The 15932-nt window shown below is 39.4% G+C and overlaps 1 protein-coding gene and 1 non-coding gene across 4 annotated transcripts in view; both read left to right on the plus strand.

Moving 5' to 3' along the window:
• Window positions 1-15932, plus strand: part of GRM8 (glutamate metabotropic receptor 8) — a 775007-nt gene that overhangs the window by 546641 nt on the left and 212434 nt on the right. The window lies entirely within an intron of this gene.
• Window positions 5574-5707, plus strand: LOC117199796 (small nucleolar RNA SNORA43). The gene has a single exon (XR_004481134.1). It is a non-coding gene; the product is annotated as a small nucleolar RNA SNORA43 (small nucleolar RNA).

Consider the following 15932-nt stretch of genomic DNA (forward strand, 5'->3'; position numbering starts at 1 on the left):
TTCCAAGACTAAACAGAAGCATTTCTCACAAAACCTGACCATTTGAACTCAATTCTAGATCGTGTAATAATAAAAATCAAAAGCAAGACTGTAGTCTTAAGTTTTCCAATACCGTTTTAAACAGGCTACTCAGAAGTCACTGGGAGAGTTTACTAGAAACACAGATTTATTTTTTTAATTCCTTCCTGGAAATAATGAAGTCCTTGGTGAAGCTCAAGAATCTGTTCCTTATAAAAACCACCAGTGCCTCTGGTACATGGTTAGATTTGAGAACCAGGAGACGAGAAGTATCTTGAGGTCCCTTCCATATTTTGTATGATAATTCATAAGTGCCTTTTACATATATAAGCAGTGGTATTAACTAAGATAAGAGCTATAAATGGACCTGCAGTGTGAACTGACAGGTCCACTGTGCTCCTATGGTGCTGCATTGCATGTGGTTGCAATTCAGGGCAGCCCAACCCAACACTCTGAGCCTGCAGCTGGGAGCGACTGTGACTAAACTGATTCCCATACTAGCTGACTCATTGCATTGCTTCCTGTTTCTCTTATTGTAGTTTAAAATGTTTGCCTTGGAGAGCCTAGCGCACTGCCCAGTGCATTGCAAGCGCTTGATAATTACTAGTTATACATACATGTTTATTAAAAGAAGGAAGGGAGGGAGGGAGGAAGGGATGGAGAGAGGGAGCCTGGAGTTCTAGAGGCCCCTTTACCACGCTTATCAAATTATGTAATTTATTTCTCTCAACTTTTTAAACTCTAAAATGTAGGTTATGATAACTTTTAAATTATAGGATTCTTAAGAGAATCAGTTGAGCTAACGAATGAGAACATGGTAAGAAATATTTAAAAGTGAGCTCTAAAAAAGATTACTTGGCATTCTTGCAGAAATAGGTTTTCTTAAGAATCAATCATTAATTGCTAGAATGTAGAGGTATGAGGTACTTGATTCTGATACAGTCTTCAGCTCTATTTTCTTTGAATTGAATTCTTGGATTCCTGATTTCCTTTAAGTCCAACATGATTTCTTTCAAACACTGAACATGAAATGGCTTTTTATGTTCATTAGTGGTCCCAATATCGTGCAATTACAGTTGTTCTGTCTGCTCTATACCAACCTCCCACATATTAAATCGATTTATAAAGTCAAGTGGGTGATTAAAAGGACACTATGAACTATCAGAACAGAGTGTGCTTTGGTTCTGATGTTCTTCTATTTCATTGTGGACCCAACACCAGTTCAGTTAATGTCCTCTATCCCCTTATGCAGCGATGCTTAGTTACCCTGAACAGATGTCACAGTGCCTGGAAAAAAAATCAGTTTTCCAATAGACGCAGATCTTATTTCTCTGAGGAATACTTTGCATCGCTCTCCGTTGAGCCAGTATTTATCATTGCCCTGAAACATATGCATTGCAGCTAGAAGGATACAAGCAGCTCAGGCAATCAAGCCCCCAGAGGGCTTAGGGCACTTCTGGGGCACCCTGGCTCTTTATCTGGAGCCTGGAAGTGATTTTTTGACACACATCGAAGGGATAACCTCATCAGACACTGAAAACGGCACCCTGGAGTCTGCAAAAACCTTCCAACTGCTTCAGATGCAGAAACATAAAAGTCAAATTCAAAATGTAGTAGAAAAATGAAAGGAAATAGAAGAGGAAAAAGGTGATAAAAAGAAATGTATGAATTGCTTTTCTAGTTAGCCATCTTTGCAAAGTCATAGGGGGTATGTTTTGTCCATTGAAGTCTAGAGTCCTTGGGCATCTAATGAAAATATCATGAATTTTCCAGTTGCTTTCCGTGTTAAAATTTTGAAAGTAACAGGATTGACATCTGGCATCAATCCAGCAGATACAAAACAGCACGACAGAGCTCTTATAAGCTTATTTTTCTTGAATTCGATCCTCATAAAAGCGGCACAGTTACACTTGAGGGACAGTATGGAAAATGGCTTTGCCCTGACTTTTGATAGCACTGTTGAATCTTTAAATCTACTGTCATTTCGGTTATTCTATCATTAGTCTTTTCCTCTGAAGTCCTTTGATGGCAATCGTGTTTTACAGATGAACCCATTAATTCACTGGAACTTAAGTGATTAGCTCTGCTTGGCAGTCAGGTGCAGAGTTAAGGTTAGATAAAAGTCCCTCAGGTTCAGGTGATTGCTAAGCCTTGAGGACAGCAACCAGACATTCAGAAATCATCCACCAGCTTCTCCCACCGCATTTAAAAGAAAGTTTATTTACCTTTACAGAAAAAGTGCTTCTGAAGATTTTAAGGATCAGGTTGATGGGAAATATATGCTTTTCTCCTCAGAAGCTATGATTATAATTTAGGGAGAATTCCTTGAAGTAAAATGTATTCCAATCTGTGCGATACACACGTAATTAATAATTTGGTAAATATTTATTTGACTTGCTAATGTTCCAGACACTGTGGTAGGCTCCACTGGGGTTACAAAGATATGTAGCCCATAGAATCTGACCACATTGATCAGTTAATTCATTTCTTCATTGTTTTATCCATTGATTTATGATAGTCAATAACTGTTTGATAAATTAAAGAAAAAATAGCTTATCAGGTAAGGCTGGATGTTGTAGGAGGCATCAGATGGATAAAGTATTAACAGGCAGATAAGTCTGGGTCATTCCACGTATAGAAAAATAACATGACACTTTTCCTTCCCAAATAGATCCCAGAGGTGGAAAAGCATTACTAAACATATACTTAACGTTTAGTGAGTAGCACATACCCTGGTATGCCTGGAGTGTTTTGTGACATGGATGCAACTGAAAAATAATCTTAATATAAGTTAAATACTGATAAAATAATATAAAAGATAAGCATCCCTTTTGTTAATTTTCTTGCAAATTTATGTTTATTTGTTTAGTTTTCCTTCAACGGGGGAAAATAGAACGATTTATTATATCTCAATCTTTGTAACATACTCCTCTAAATAAAATTACAACAAAGAGGAAGTCACTACATACACTTTAAAAATTCCCCTTCCGTTCACTGGAGGAGAAAAACAACTCTTAAGATTAATTGTGAGGGTTCCAGCAGAGTATTGCCTAATTAGAGATGACCAGAGAAGCACCAACCTTGGAGACTCCTTTAATTTGACAGCCTGGATACTTCGCATGTTTGAGAAGTAGTTCTGCAATCCATTCCATTAGTATCAACCTCTGGAACTTAGCTCAAACAACGGTAGGGCACAAAGAAATAACTTGCTTCTCCGAATAACAAACATTTACTGCATTTGCTTGCATTGTTTTTCATCCTTTTAATAGATATTCTATTACTAAAATAAAAGAACTGTTTTATGGGAAAAGTTGCTCTAAGGTGCAGACTGTGGTGAACTTGGGGATCCAGCCATTGCAGCCTTGAGTATAATTTCCACCTTGAAGGTTGGGTAAGAGCGTTTTTGAAACGATGTGGGCAGCACTTAAGCACTGCTTCTATTATTTTCATCAAACAGTTTTTAATGCTTCTTTGTTCTTCCGTTGTTGAAGCTTCACATTAGTAACTGCTGATTGATGCTCAGAAGAGAGGGGGATTGTGGGAGATAACTATGGCATACTAATTCCTCTAAATTTGGGGATGGGAAAAAATGCAGAAAGATGTGAGGAAATGTTATAAACATTACAAAAGATAAAAAGAATGATCTGCAGAGGGATGATATGCTGATGTGTTATCCAGACAATAAAAGCTCTTTCCTTCACTGTCAGTTCCTAAGTGGAAACTCCCTTAGTTCTGAAGACCTTTACTAACTTACCTACATCAGTCCCCATCTTCCTCTCCTTCCCTTCAGCCCCATCTCTCCCTGTGCTTCTCTGCCTTCCTGCTCCCAAAGCCTTCCTTCCATCGCCAGCCCTTTTTAACCTCAGAAAGCAGATATGTTCAAGTTTCTTCTCTCATAAAAGAAGAGTAAAAAGAAATAAGGACACCTCCCTTGTGTTAAACAACTAGGTGGGAGGAGCTCTTTTCAATGTATACATATGTCAGATTACTACAGTGTGCACTTTAAATATCTTACGATTTTATTTTTAAATTATACCTCCATAAAGCTGGGGGGAAACCCACAAAACACACCTTCTGTAAACCTCCTGCCCAGCTGAGGACTATCCGATCTCTCTCAATCACAGCTTCCTTTAAGGAGCCATGGCTTCCGGGTGTGGCCACTGCATCCTGTACCAGGATAGGTATTCCTGATTTTTCTTTTCCTCCAAGGTGGCTCTATGTGGTGGCATGCCATTGGTACTGATGCTGCCTTTAATATTTTGACATTTTGTTCATGAATTTCTGCCTTAATTTTGGTTTAAATTTTTTTTCATTAATGTAGTATTTATTCTGATTACTGAGTTTTTTTGCCCCTTAATATTTGCATCCAATTGAGTGCCTCACTCACCTCACCCTAGTCGTGGCCCTGTGTTTCCACCAGGACATTTGGTCGGTAACTCAGGATAGTTGTATCTACCTTGAGTCAAGTCTCCTCTCACACTGTTGCTCTCCGTTTCTGTGAATGTCATCACGTTTTACCTGGTTGCCAAAGCCAGAAATCTAGGGCATCCTGGACCTGCCTTCACTCTTTCCCTTATCCCCATCTCCTTAACCATGTAATCAACAATCATATTTTGCCTCCTTAGCTCTTTAATATCTTTCTTCAGAGTAAGATAAGACCCTCATAATTTCTTTCCTGAATTGCTATAATCGTCCTCTATTCGTTTTGTATCGTTATGTCCCCCCATCCTTCCCCAGTTATATGGTTGCAGCCAGAGAAATCGTTCTAAAATGCAAATCTGGTCATTCCCCTTGACTACTTAAAATCCTTCAGTACCTCTCCACAGCCTAGGATAGAATCCAGAATCCTTAGCAAGACATATAAGGGCCTTAATCATTTGGCTCTATTAAACCCTTCATTTCCATCTTCTGCCACTAACCAATTAAGACCTTTGCTGGAGTACTTGCAGGGCCGTAAGTGGGCTATTTCCTCACAGCTTTGAGCCTTCTAGTGTGCTATTCCATCTGCCTGAAATTCTCTTCCTTTAAAATTCAGTTCGTAGGTCACCGTCTCCAAGAAGTCTTCCAGCTGTTTACAGTCTGAGCTAGGCATCCATTCCGTCTGCTCCCTATCATTTAGTGCTTCCCTCTCATAGCTTTTATACTACTTACTAGTAAGTCTGCGCGCCATGCCGTGAGCTCCTTGGGGGCAGGGACTATATCTTTTAACCCTTTGTCTCTAGTGCATGATACAGTTCTTGGCACAAAGTGGGTATTTCCCAAATTATAGAAGATACCAGTCTGGTGATCATTTTTCTTTTCTTATTTTATTTATAACATAAACAATATTTCCTTTAAAAACATTTTCATATATTACTAACCTTGTATTGGGGTAGTTCATGATGTGTTGTATTGGCCTAGAATTTGTTATTCTTGAATATAGACACCTCAATCCCTCCCCTCCCTACCCTACACGCTCCTGGAAAAGTTACCCCATCCGGCTAATCCTAGTAGGAACAGAGATCCTTAAAAATCATGACTTTTTCTGGGTGGGAGGGAGGGGACGCTGCCCTGCAGATGCTGGACCTGCCGGCACCATGGTTACAGCTGCCCTGCTGCACCTGTGACACTGGGGCAGAGAGGGAACAGCTATTTCTACACTCAGTGCTCAGAACAGTGGGCACTAAGAATGGTTTGTAGCCGGACATTGCAAAGCAAACAAACAAACAAAAATCATGACTTTACGTAGGAGATCCATGAGGCAAGCCCAGGGGTGCCGGCAAAAGCTAGAGTTCAGCATCAGACAGGACCATACAAATTCTGTTTCTCATTCTTAAGCTTAGACCTCCAGATACAAGACTTTATCAAAGCAAGAGACCATTGTTGGCCAGCTTAAATGCCTCTGGCTTAGGAGCTGGACAGAAATTGCATGGACATCTAGTCTGGGCAAGGAACCTAGAGGGGCAAACATATCTCAAGGGTCTGATTGACCCAGATCAATACAATTTAACAGCAAATGTGTGACAGCATCATTAAATCTAACTAGGTTTGCCTAAGCAGAATCCAGATGAGACACAAAGATCTAAAAATAAAATAGTATATTTCAACACTCAAGAGCTTTCTTGATCACTTTAAGGCATGCTAAGAATTTTCCATAGATATGACAGTTACGAGGCAATTAATGGAATACTTTGCAAATCAATTACAGAAAAAGGAGAAAAAAATGAGTAAGAAACAGCTAAAGTAAAAAATGAAACTGCTATAAATATAGATAATAGCTTCCATTAAAAGTGTCTTCCAACATTGGAAAGTTTAATCACAGTTACACTCAGATCATTGGTTACACTCTATTTCACAGCTCTCCAGCTTGGGAAAATCTATGCATCATTAAGCATGATAGGTTCAATGTTTTTTATAATATCTGGTCAGCAGTGGAAAATTTTGTTAGCTAATTTTATTAACAAGTTTTAGTTTCATTTAATTTTAACAATAACAAAAAGCAAGTACAATTTTTTTTTAAATCCGTAGACAACCTTTAAAATAAGATTAGACTGGCCTATGCAAAAGTAGATCCTAGAATATAGTAGAATTGAATTTCTGGAAAAAAATAATGTGTTTTCCTATTTGAAAAAGACAAGTTTAACTTTTACCTCAAGCCGTACACCAATATAATCACAGTGAGATGAGATCAGGGTCTTATGTGCAGTAGCCAACCATAAATCAATTATTTAAAAAATGTAGATAACGCATATCTAATCTGTAGAAGAGGAGGAATTTTTCTAAACTTAAAGGAACTGAGGGAAAAAAAATCACATAGGGAAATAATAGATTTAACTAAATAAAAAGCTTAAACACTATGAACAAAGTTGAGAAATAGTGGGGAGAAAGATTTGCTTCAAATATAAAAGAAAACATTAATATATTGAATATTTATAATGGTTATACAAATTTCTAACAACCTCCCTCAAAATCCTAAAATATCAATCAACAAAGAACATATTCAAACAATTCACACAAGAAACTGCACTTGACTATGAAAACAATTAAGCTTTAGAAGTGATCGATTAAACATAACTTGAGGCAGCATTTTTCACCTATTGAATTAGAATATATATGCAGGAGAAATATTTTGGGTTGATGAGAGGGCAGAGAGATGAGAGTGCTCTTTTATATGGCTGGCAAAGAATTAAATAGGTTATAAAATAAAGAAAACTTCCTGGAAAATAACTTGCCAGTTATTCTCTTCTTACACTTTGGTTCAGAAATACCTCTTCCAAGAGTTTTACGCTAACAATCTGAAGTAAAAAGTATCTGTGTGTGAAGATTTTTGTTAAGGCTTTTACTGTTAGAAAAAATACACGAATGGCAGTAAAATGGAATATAATATAGGCATTAATATTACAGTAGTTTAATGAAAAGAGAACATCCTTTTAAGTATAAAATGCAAATCCTATACATGGTGTGATGGATAAGACATACATATACCAAAAGACTGAAAGAAGAATGCTGGTCTGTTAAAATGAGTGTGTATGGCTGGTAGCTTTATTATTAATTACTATTGTTTTCTTGTATCTTTCTCTATCGCCTTGATTTTCCAAAAGGGGCATTTTTTATTTTCAAAATCAGGAAAATAAACATTGCTAATAAAAGGATTCGGTTGAAAATGGATCACAAGGGAATAATGTTAATATAACACTTCCTATTATTTACCAACCTTCAGTAAATTAGCAGATTCTTTGTACCCATGTTGACAGTTTGGTTTCTTGTCTTGTCACTTGTTATTCCAGTCAGTGACTACTGTGATCTTTACAGGAGATGCCATATCTAATTAACATTAGTGAAGTTTAAGGCAATTATTAAGTTATTTACTTCTCCAGCCAACTCTTCCCTGTTGAGGGCTTGGGTAGTGGAGCAAGGGGAGGGGAACACCATTCTTTGTGATAATTTCATGAGGGGTGGTTAAATAAACCAATCATTAGGCTACAAAAAGAATTTGCCCATAAAGTATGACCTACTAATTTTCTGATCTTGCGTCTGTTTTACAAGGTTGATATTTGGAAGGCGATTATTTTACTTTTGTGGGATTTGACATTTGTTAGGAATCAACTCCTGAAAGAATAATGCATTTAAAGTAACCTTAACTAAATTCAGAGTTAGTAAGGAACTCTTCCATGGTAGGGAAGAGAAAAATCGCAGCTGTTGTTGTTGTTGTTGTTAGGACAGTGTAAACTCCTATATTCTGCAGTTAGGAGAAGCAATGGAAGTAGTTTTTGAGATTCTGAAATATTCTCAATTTATTCCATTATGTGCTGCTGGAAGAGTTCACCCTTCCCAGGATGGCATATTGAACACATCTTCCAAGTGGAGAGTTATACTGTGTCCTGAAGACAGACAGCTCCCCTCCCAACATTTTTTTTTTTTTTTTTTTAACACAGGTCACCCAGTGTTGCCAGCAAGGACATAGAGAGTGGCCTTAGCAGTCACTATCCTTGGTGGGTGACAAGTAGAGGCCTTTGGGACTCAACGATGAGGCATTTCCTCACCATTCTGTTTACCTCTTCCTCTACAGCAAGTCTGTGTGTCTGTCATTACTACAGAGTTTGATACAATTATAGCAAAACTTCAAAGATTGCAGTGTGAAAATTTAAATGCTGGTTCTCAGGGGTGTCTTCTGACTTTAAAGATACAGAGAGTGTTGTTTAGGCCTCCCACTCCTCTGTCAAGGCCCTCCTCCCAGGGAAAGCCTGACGTCCTCTTGTGATTAGGCAACATGGTCTTTTCCATCCCCGCCTTTCACTTCTGGCCCCATCTCCTCCCAGCCTGTTTCTCCCTCCCTCAGAGTACCAGGGCTCTTGTCTTCTCTCCATCCTACCCCACAACTGCCATGGAGAAAAGCTTCCTACATCCCTTTACCCTCAGATCCAAATATTAGTTCATTTATAGTAAGATTTCTGTCATTCTTGGTTCCGTTTGCATTCAAAAGGCCCCAAGGGTCTGAGTAGTCTACAGGATTAAATTCTGATAGAGTAGAATTCCTTGAGTTGTCCGGAGAGTCCTGTGGGGATTGGTGCCCCTTCCTATCCAGCTGGCTCTTTTCTTGAACAAGGACGCATAATGAAATTGATCAGCTCCACTCTTACTCTCCTGCTCCCATGCTCACCTTCTCCCTTCCCAGTCTCATCTCTACAGGTACACAGGCTGCATCTCAGTGGGCCCAAGTGGGATTTCATTTCTCCAATATTGTCCATAACTGAAGTTTTGGTCCTTCTGGCCAGCGCTAGTAGCAGTAGCAATAAATTCAGAAGCAGCTCCAACACAAGAATTTGTCTTTGCTTTGACTGCCTTATTTACACAATTAGAGCTTATCTTCTATTGTTTCCTCTGGCCAGCTTCTTTATAATAACCTACTTTATAGAGAACCTCCCACCTCACAGTTCCCTGTCCTTGTCATCTTAAAACAGACCCCCCCAAATGATATTCAATCAGTCCAACAATGGCGATAGATACATATATCCTCTCAGAGTTCAGTCATATAGCAAGAGTTTTACTCCTGATAATTCAGAGACTTCTCATATATTTGGTATATACATAAATTGTATGTATATATACAAACACAAAGAAGTATTGAGTTATTACTACAAGTGAAAATACGATCTACAATTGTTAGTGGGATAAATTTGCAGAGGTAGATCTACTTCTGGCCAGTCCCTCCCTTTTTGTAAATATCCTTTCCAGCCACACTACCCCCAGTCACACTCCCCACACACTCTATTGTCATTCTCTATTTCATTATCTTGAGAGTGATTTTATTGAGGCCAGAACCATGACTTATCATTCAGTTGGGAAACTGAGGCTATTTAGTTTCATTCTACCCATAAGTAAATTTTCTTCTATTAGTCATATAAAATAGACCCTGTGCTAAGTATCTTAAACACATTATCTTGTTCCGTCATCACAATAACTCATTACTGTAGTTGGCATAGTTCCTATTTTACAGGTAAGGATATCAAAACTAAGGATGGTTGTTGTTACCTGTCTCAGGTTGCTATTGTGCAGCAGGGCTCAGGGAGAATTCTGTAGAACCACATGGTCGAGGAATAGGCTTTATTGGAGAATCTTACAGGCCGATGTCAGTAAGAGAAGAACATGCTCCTGGAGGCTCAACATCCCACAGAGCAGTGGATAAGGGGCAACCCCGTGCTGGATACAGAGTGGGCTTATGTTCTAGTGGAAGAACATTGCCCTAACTGAGGCCAGGGTATGAGCCTCTTGTTAAGATAGTGCAGATACATTGTTTTGGATGGCAGGCAATCTGCATTTAGTCGTCAGCAATGTGAGAAAACCAGCTGCTCCAAATCTGGGCACCCTGGAACCCAGGGCGAAGTGGTAGCCCCTCTTCTGAGAACACTGTGACCCTAACCCTTGGGAAAAGTGAAGGCTCCAACTCGAGCTATTTTATTGTTCAGGTGATTGAAAGAGCATTTAGGGTTACTTTTTGAAAATTCTGCTTCATACCCCAGTCACACAGGTTGTAAGTGAGTGTGTATTAGATGAATGCAGAATTTAAACCCAGATCTCTGTGACTCCAAAGCTGATATGCTATCCATTGCCTATAATACTTAACAACCTTCTATTTTCTTCTTCTTTATCCACAACTTCTGAAACTCTCTTTCGTTGCCATCCCGCTCAGCTCTACTTCGCCACAGGACAACCACACATCTGCCCTTAAATCTTTTTTTAAAACCACAGGGAATATTTATTTTAAGTGAAAATATCCTTCTAAATCTTAGACACTCCTTTTACCTTTCCTCAATGATACCTAGGGTTCTATTGATCACTGAATAGATGATGAATAGACCTTTCTTGGGAAAGTTTCTTCATCTAAAAGTACTGCTCTCTCTTGCATTTATAGGGCGAGAGAGGAATCATAGTATTCGTTTGCCTTGAGACTCCCATTCTACCACCACTAGAAAATTACCCTTCTTTAAAAGTCCATGCAGTCCGTATATATTAATGCCACTCTCCCCCAATTCTTGTTGGCATCATTTATTCCCAGTTTAAATATTGATTTTTTCTTGATAACTTCAATTGCTAAACATATAACTTCTCCCATTATCTCCTCATTAGTTTTGAAATTAATCTAAGCATCATATTACAACGATTTTCTTAATCCTAATAAATTTTCCTTCCAACCCTGTTCAGCTACACATTGGCATGGGTATATTTAGGACCTCTGTATTATCTGGTGTGTTTTTTAGGGTTCTGCAGGGAAACAGTACCAATGGTATATACAGAGAGAGGTTTATTTTAAGGAATTGGCTCACATGATTTCAAGGGCCGGCAGGTCCAAAATCTGTAGGGCAGGCCAGTGAGCAGAGACCTGGCAGGCTGTTGAAGTTATAGTCTGGAGTCCAAAGCCAGACTGGAGACAGAATTCCTTTCTTCTCTGGGGAATCTCAGTGTTTCCTCCTAAGGCTTTTTACTGATTGGCTAAGACCTGCTCACATCATGAAGCATAATCTGCTTTACTCAGTCTACTGATTTATACATTAATCACAACTAAAAATTACCTCACAACAACATCTAGACCAGTGTTTGATCAAACAGCTGGACCCCATCCCACAGACTATTCAAGTTGACACTGAAAATTTAATACCCCATTTGGTATTTGGTATGGTTCTGCCTTTGAGATTATTAATGACACTCTCCTGGTTTGATTTTCTTCCTGCTTCAGGGCCACTCTTCAACTCTTGTCTCATTGTTCCTTTTTTTTTTTTTTTTTTTTTTTGGCTACCAAGATTTGATCCTTTGCTTTCCTGTTACTCATTCTTTCTTCACAATCCCATATACTCCCAAAGTATCAATATCACCTGTGACCCTTAGATTGTGTTCTCTTTCGCTTTGTTCTCACTTCCTTCTACTCATGAGGGCCCCTTTAATTTTCTGGAAAATATCAATGTATATTTTCAAGATTTACCTTCGTATGACATTTTTAGAGTTCCCACTCCTCATAGGTTTAATTGGCAATTCTTCCTGTGTACTCTAACGGTACTCTGAATATATGTCTATCAGAGAACCTGCCACAAGGACTTTAATATATGTCTCCTATTGGATTTAGTGCAGAGAGTTAAAAGGCAAGCTACAGAATGGGACGGGACATTTACAATATACATAACAATCAAAGTGCTTGTATATAGTCTGGAATACCTATTAAGAAAAAAAGTCCTACAAAGCAATGAGAAAAAGGCAGACAACCCAATAGGAAAAAAAACCCACAAAACAACCACATAATTTGAATATATACTTCACAAATTAAAAAAGTTAAAATGATTTTAAATTCCATTAATAATCTAGGAAATTCTAGCTAAAACCACAATAAGGTAGTGATATCTACCTTATCTACCTTTTGAGAATGGCTAAATTTGAACAAACTGAGACTATCAAGTATTGGTAAGGATGTAAAGCTACAAGGATTATCATATACTGCTGACAGGAGTATAACTGGCTCAACCACTCTGTAAACCAGATAGGCATTTTCTCCTGTGTTTGAAGACATTCATACGGGCCAGTCTACCAGTTCCATTCTTAGTTATATACTCAATGGAAATACACATCCATTTGTAGCATGACATATATAAAAGAATGTTTATAACCATAATGTGCATAATAGCCAAACCAGAAATAACCCAAATGTTCATCAATGCTAGCATAAATGCACAAATGATAGTGTCTCTATATAGTGAAATACTATTCAGCAATGAAAGCAAATGAATTACACATAACCATAACAGTGAAGGTAATTCTCATAAGCAAAATCAAAAGTAACCAGGTAGATAAACTGATTCCATTATATAAAGTTCAAATAGGGAAATAAGAATGTTTGATTTTATTTACATAAAGTTCCAAAAAAACCAGGCAAAACTAAACTAACAGGTTTAAAAGTGCACATCACGCATATTTAGGTGGAAATGATAAGAAGTAAATCAAGGAAAATATCGTCAAAGTGGTTACCTTTAGACAAGAGGATAGATTCGTGATTGGGAGAAGGTACAGAAGGGTCAATGATGGTATGCGGGGTGGAGAGCAGTTGTCTGAAACTGCCAGCAGTGCTCTATCTCCTGACCCATGTGGTGATTACCCAGTAATAATTCATTAAAGTCTATGATTAGGCTTTGTTCAGTTTTCTGTATGTGTATTATATTTTATAGTGAAAATCTCTCTATCTATAGATATATAAAGATGAAAACAGGTAGAAGTGAGCTACTGGGGTTGTAGGGTGATAGGCACCCTGACAGGGACGAGGCAAGCCAGTGATTTCTGGCTCATTTGTCACATGCTTTGGGGCTGAAGGAATTAGTACCACATTAGTCCAGATGTCATGTATTGTTTTCCACTGAGCTCACAGTAGAGAAAGGCAATCAAGGGTGACAGGAAAGTGCTGAGCTTTTAGATTTCAACAACCTGGGACTAACACAGTCAGGCTAACAAGAATGCACAGGACATAAGGTGCATGGGCTCCCAGTTCTCAAATGAGTAGAAAGAAAAAACCAAACAGGCTTTCCCAGACATTCTTTATCCACATAATCCTGAGAACCTGCAATATTGGTCACATTTGACCATGAATCCATCCCTCTTGTCATGGATCTGGTTCCATATTCTGGAAAGCAGCAGAACCTCTCCAGGTCAGACTCTTCAGACGCTGCCCCTGCACAGGGCACTTAGTGGTTTTTTTTTTTTTTTTTGCGGTACGCGGGCCTCCCACTGTTGTGGCCTCTCCCGTCGCGGAGCACAGGCTCCGGACGCGCAGGCTCAGCGGCCATGGCTCACGCGCCCAGCCGCTCTGCGGCATGTCGGATCCTCCCGGACCAGGGCACGAACCCGTGTCCCCTGCATCGGCAGGCGGACTCAACCACTGTGCCACCAGGGAAGCCCCTACTTAGTGGGTTTTGATGCCCTGGATGGAGTTGCGGTGCAGTTAAAGTCTGACAGGCCTACAGACAGGGGGACCACCAAGCCACCTTCAGTGTGTTGCTTGAGGATGCCTCTGCCCCAGGTGCAGAGCTCTGCTCCTCTCCCTAAACCTCATCTATCTAAGCGAGGAGGAGGATATTCTCTTCCATAGCATCGTGTCAGAAAGAAACAAGTCATAGCAAAAGTCACTGGGAGCCGAGTGGTAGTACACAAAACAGGCCATTTCCCCAAGCTGAGCCCATGTGCCAGGAGGGACTCCAGCATCCGTCACCGTCTGCTGACACTACCTCCACTCTCCCTTCAAGAATCGGGTGCTAAGTCCATAATCTCAGCCTAGATCATCCACTCCATTATGGTGGGTGTGCTCAAAAGGACTCCCTTTTTTTTTCTCTCTGATCTTCTCTTTATCTCCTTTCCCTCCATCATTGCCCCACTCCCATCCCTTCTGCTCACCTTCCCTTTATCCACATATACTTACGTGCCAGGCACTGTGCTAGGCAATGTAGAACACGGTAGCAAAAAAATGCAACACGTTCCTTCTTTCATGAAGGTCACAATTTCCTGACTCCTGGCCTTGGTGTGGATTATCTAACAACCTCAGAAATGTTTGAATAACTATCTCACAGAAAAGGCAATGCAGTACAAATTTATTTTCTTCCAGGGGGACTTTAGTCTACTATTAACTCATAATTCATAGTAAAAAGAGCAATGGAAGAGAAGGACCCGCCCAATCACCTAAAGACCATAAGTCTTTCCAACAAAAGCGACTAATGTCTAGGCCCTTGCCTGGGCCGAAATACCCTGTTTGTGTAACATCTATCATATGTAACATATTTAAACGCTTGGCTTAATTAAGAAAGGAACATTGACTTTTAAAAAGTAAATACAACACATACTTGACATTTGATAAGTTCTACAGATGAACAGTTAAGTAGAGATATGAGTGGAGGGAGAGAAGTATCAATAGAAAAGGGAGAAAATGACACCTTAAAGAAGAGAAGAGAAAGGCTTACTAAATTCTGAAATGTTTTCACACTTTATATTGAGAGCTGAAGATAGTGATTACTTTATCTCTGCCCTTTGAAAGTCTAATTAATTGTTTAACAGAAGCTTCAGCTCTCCAGCTGCTCTCATCTCAAACAGAGACTTCACTGGGGATGAGTTAACCACAGCACCAAACAGGGTCCAATAGGAGATAAGGCGGCAGCACAGACCAGACCAACGTTGACCTAAGGCTGGTTGAATTTAAATTAGGACCTTGCCTGGGTGTTTTTCAATCCCACAATAACCCAGTTGTGTTGGAGTGGAGAGTCGGATAAAACTGAATTAAGCAAACACACGGAAATCCAATCTCTCCCCTGGGCAGGAGTCCCTGCTTTTCTTTTCACCATTCTTCTCACCACTGTGGTCTGATCCTTCAGTATATCCTAGGGCAGGGATCACACTCTTTTTCAGTAAAGGGCCAGATATCCCAGCCTTTCAGGCTAGACAGTTTTCTTTGCAACTACTCAGCTTTTTCATTGCAGCCCTGAAGCAGCCAGAGATAATATGTAAATGAATGGGTGAGGCTGTGTTGCAACAAAACGTCATTTACTCCAACCGTGGCAGGCAAGAGGAGTGTGGACCATACTTTGCTGACCCCTGTCCTAGTGACTAAGACTGACAGCCTTGAGTCCCACTTAAAGCTGTCGTTTACGACATTTATAAGCTTCACCAAGTCTCAACCTCTCTCGGTAGCTATTTGCTCATCTGTTAATTGGGGATAGTAATGCCTGCCTTACGGTAGCGAGAGAATTAAATCGAATCATTTATAAAAACTGTCCAAACACTGTACCTGATTCATATTAGGTCTTCAGTAAAGGGAAGGTGTCTTTAATAGTCACTCACTAATTCATTTGTCCCTTCATTCATTCCATGAGTTCGCAGACATTTAGTGAGTGCCTATCATGAGTTACATATTTGGT

Source organism: Orcinus orca, chromosome 9 (assembly GCF_937001465.1).
Source record: "Orcinus orca chromosome 9, mOrcOrc1.1, whole genome shotgun sequence".
Taxonomy (NCBI): Eukaryota; Metazoa; Chordata; class Mammalia; order Artiodactyla; family Delphinidae; genus Orcinus; species Orcinus orca.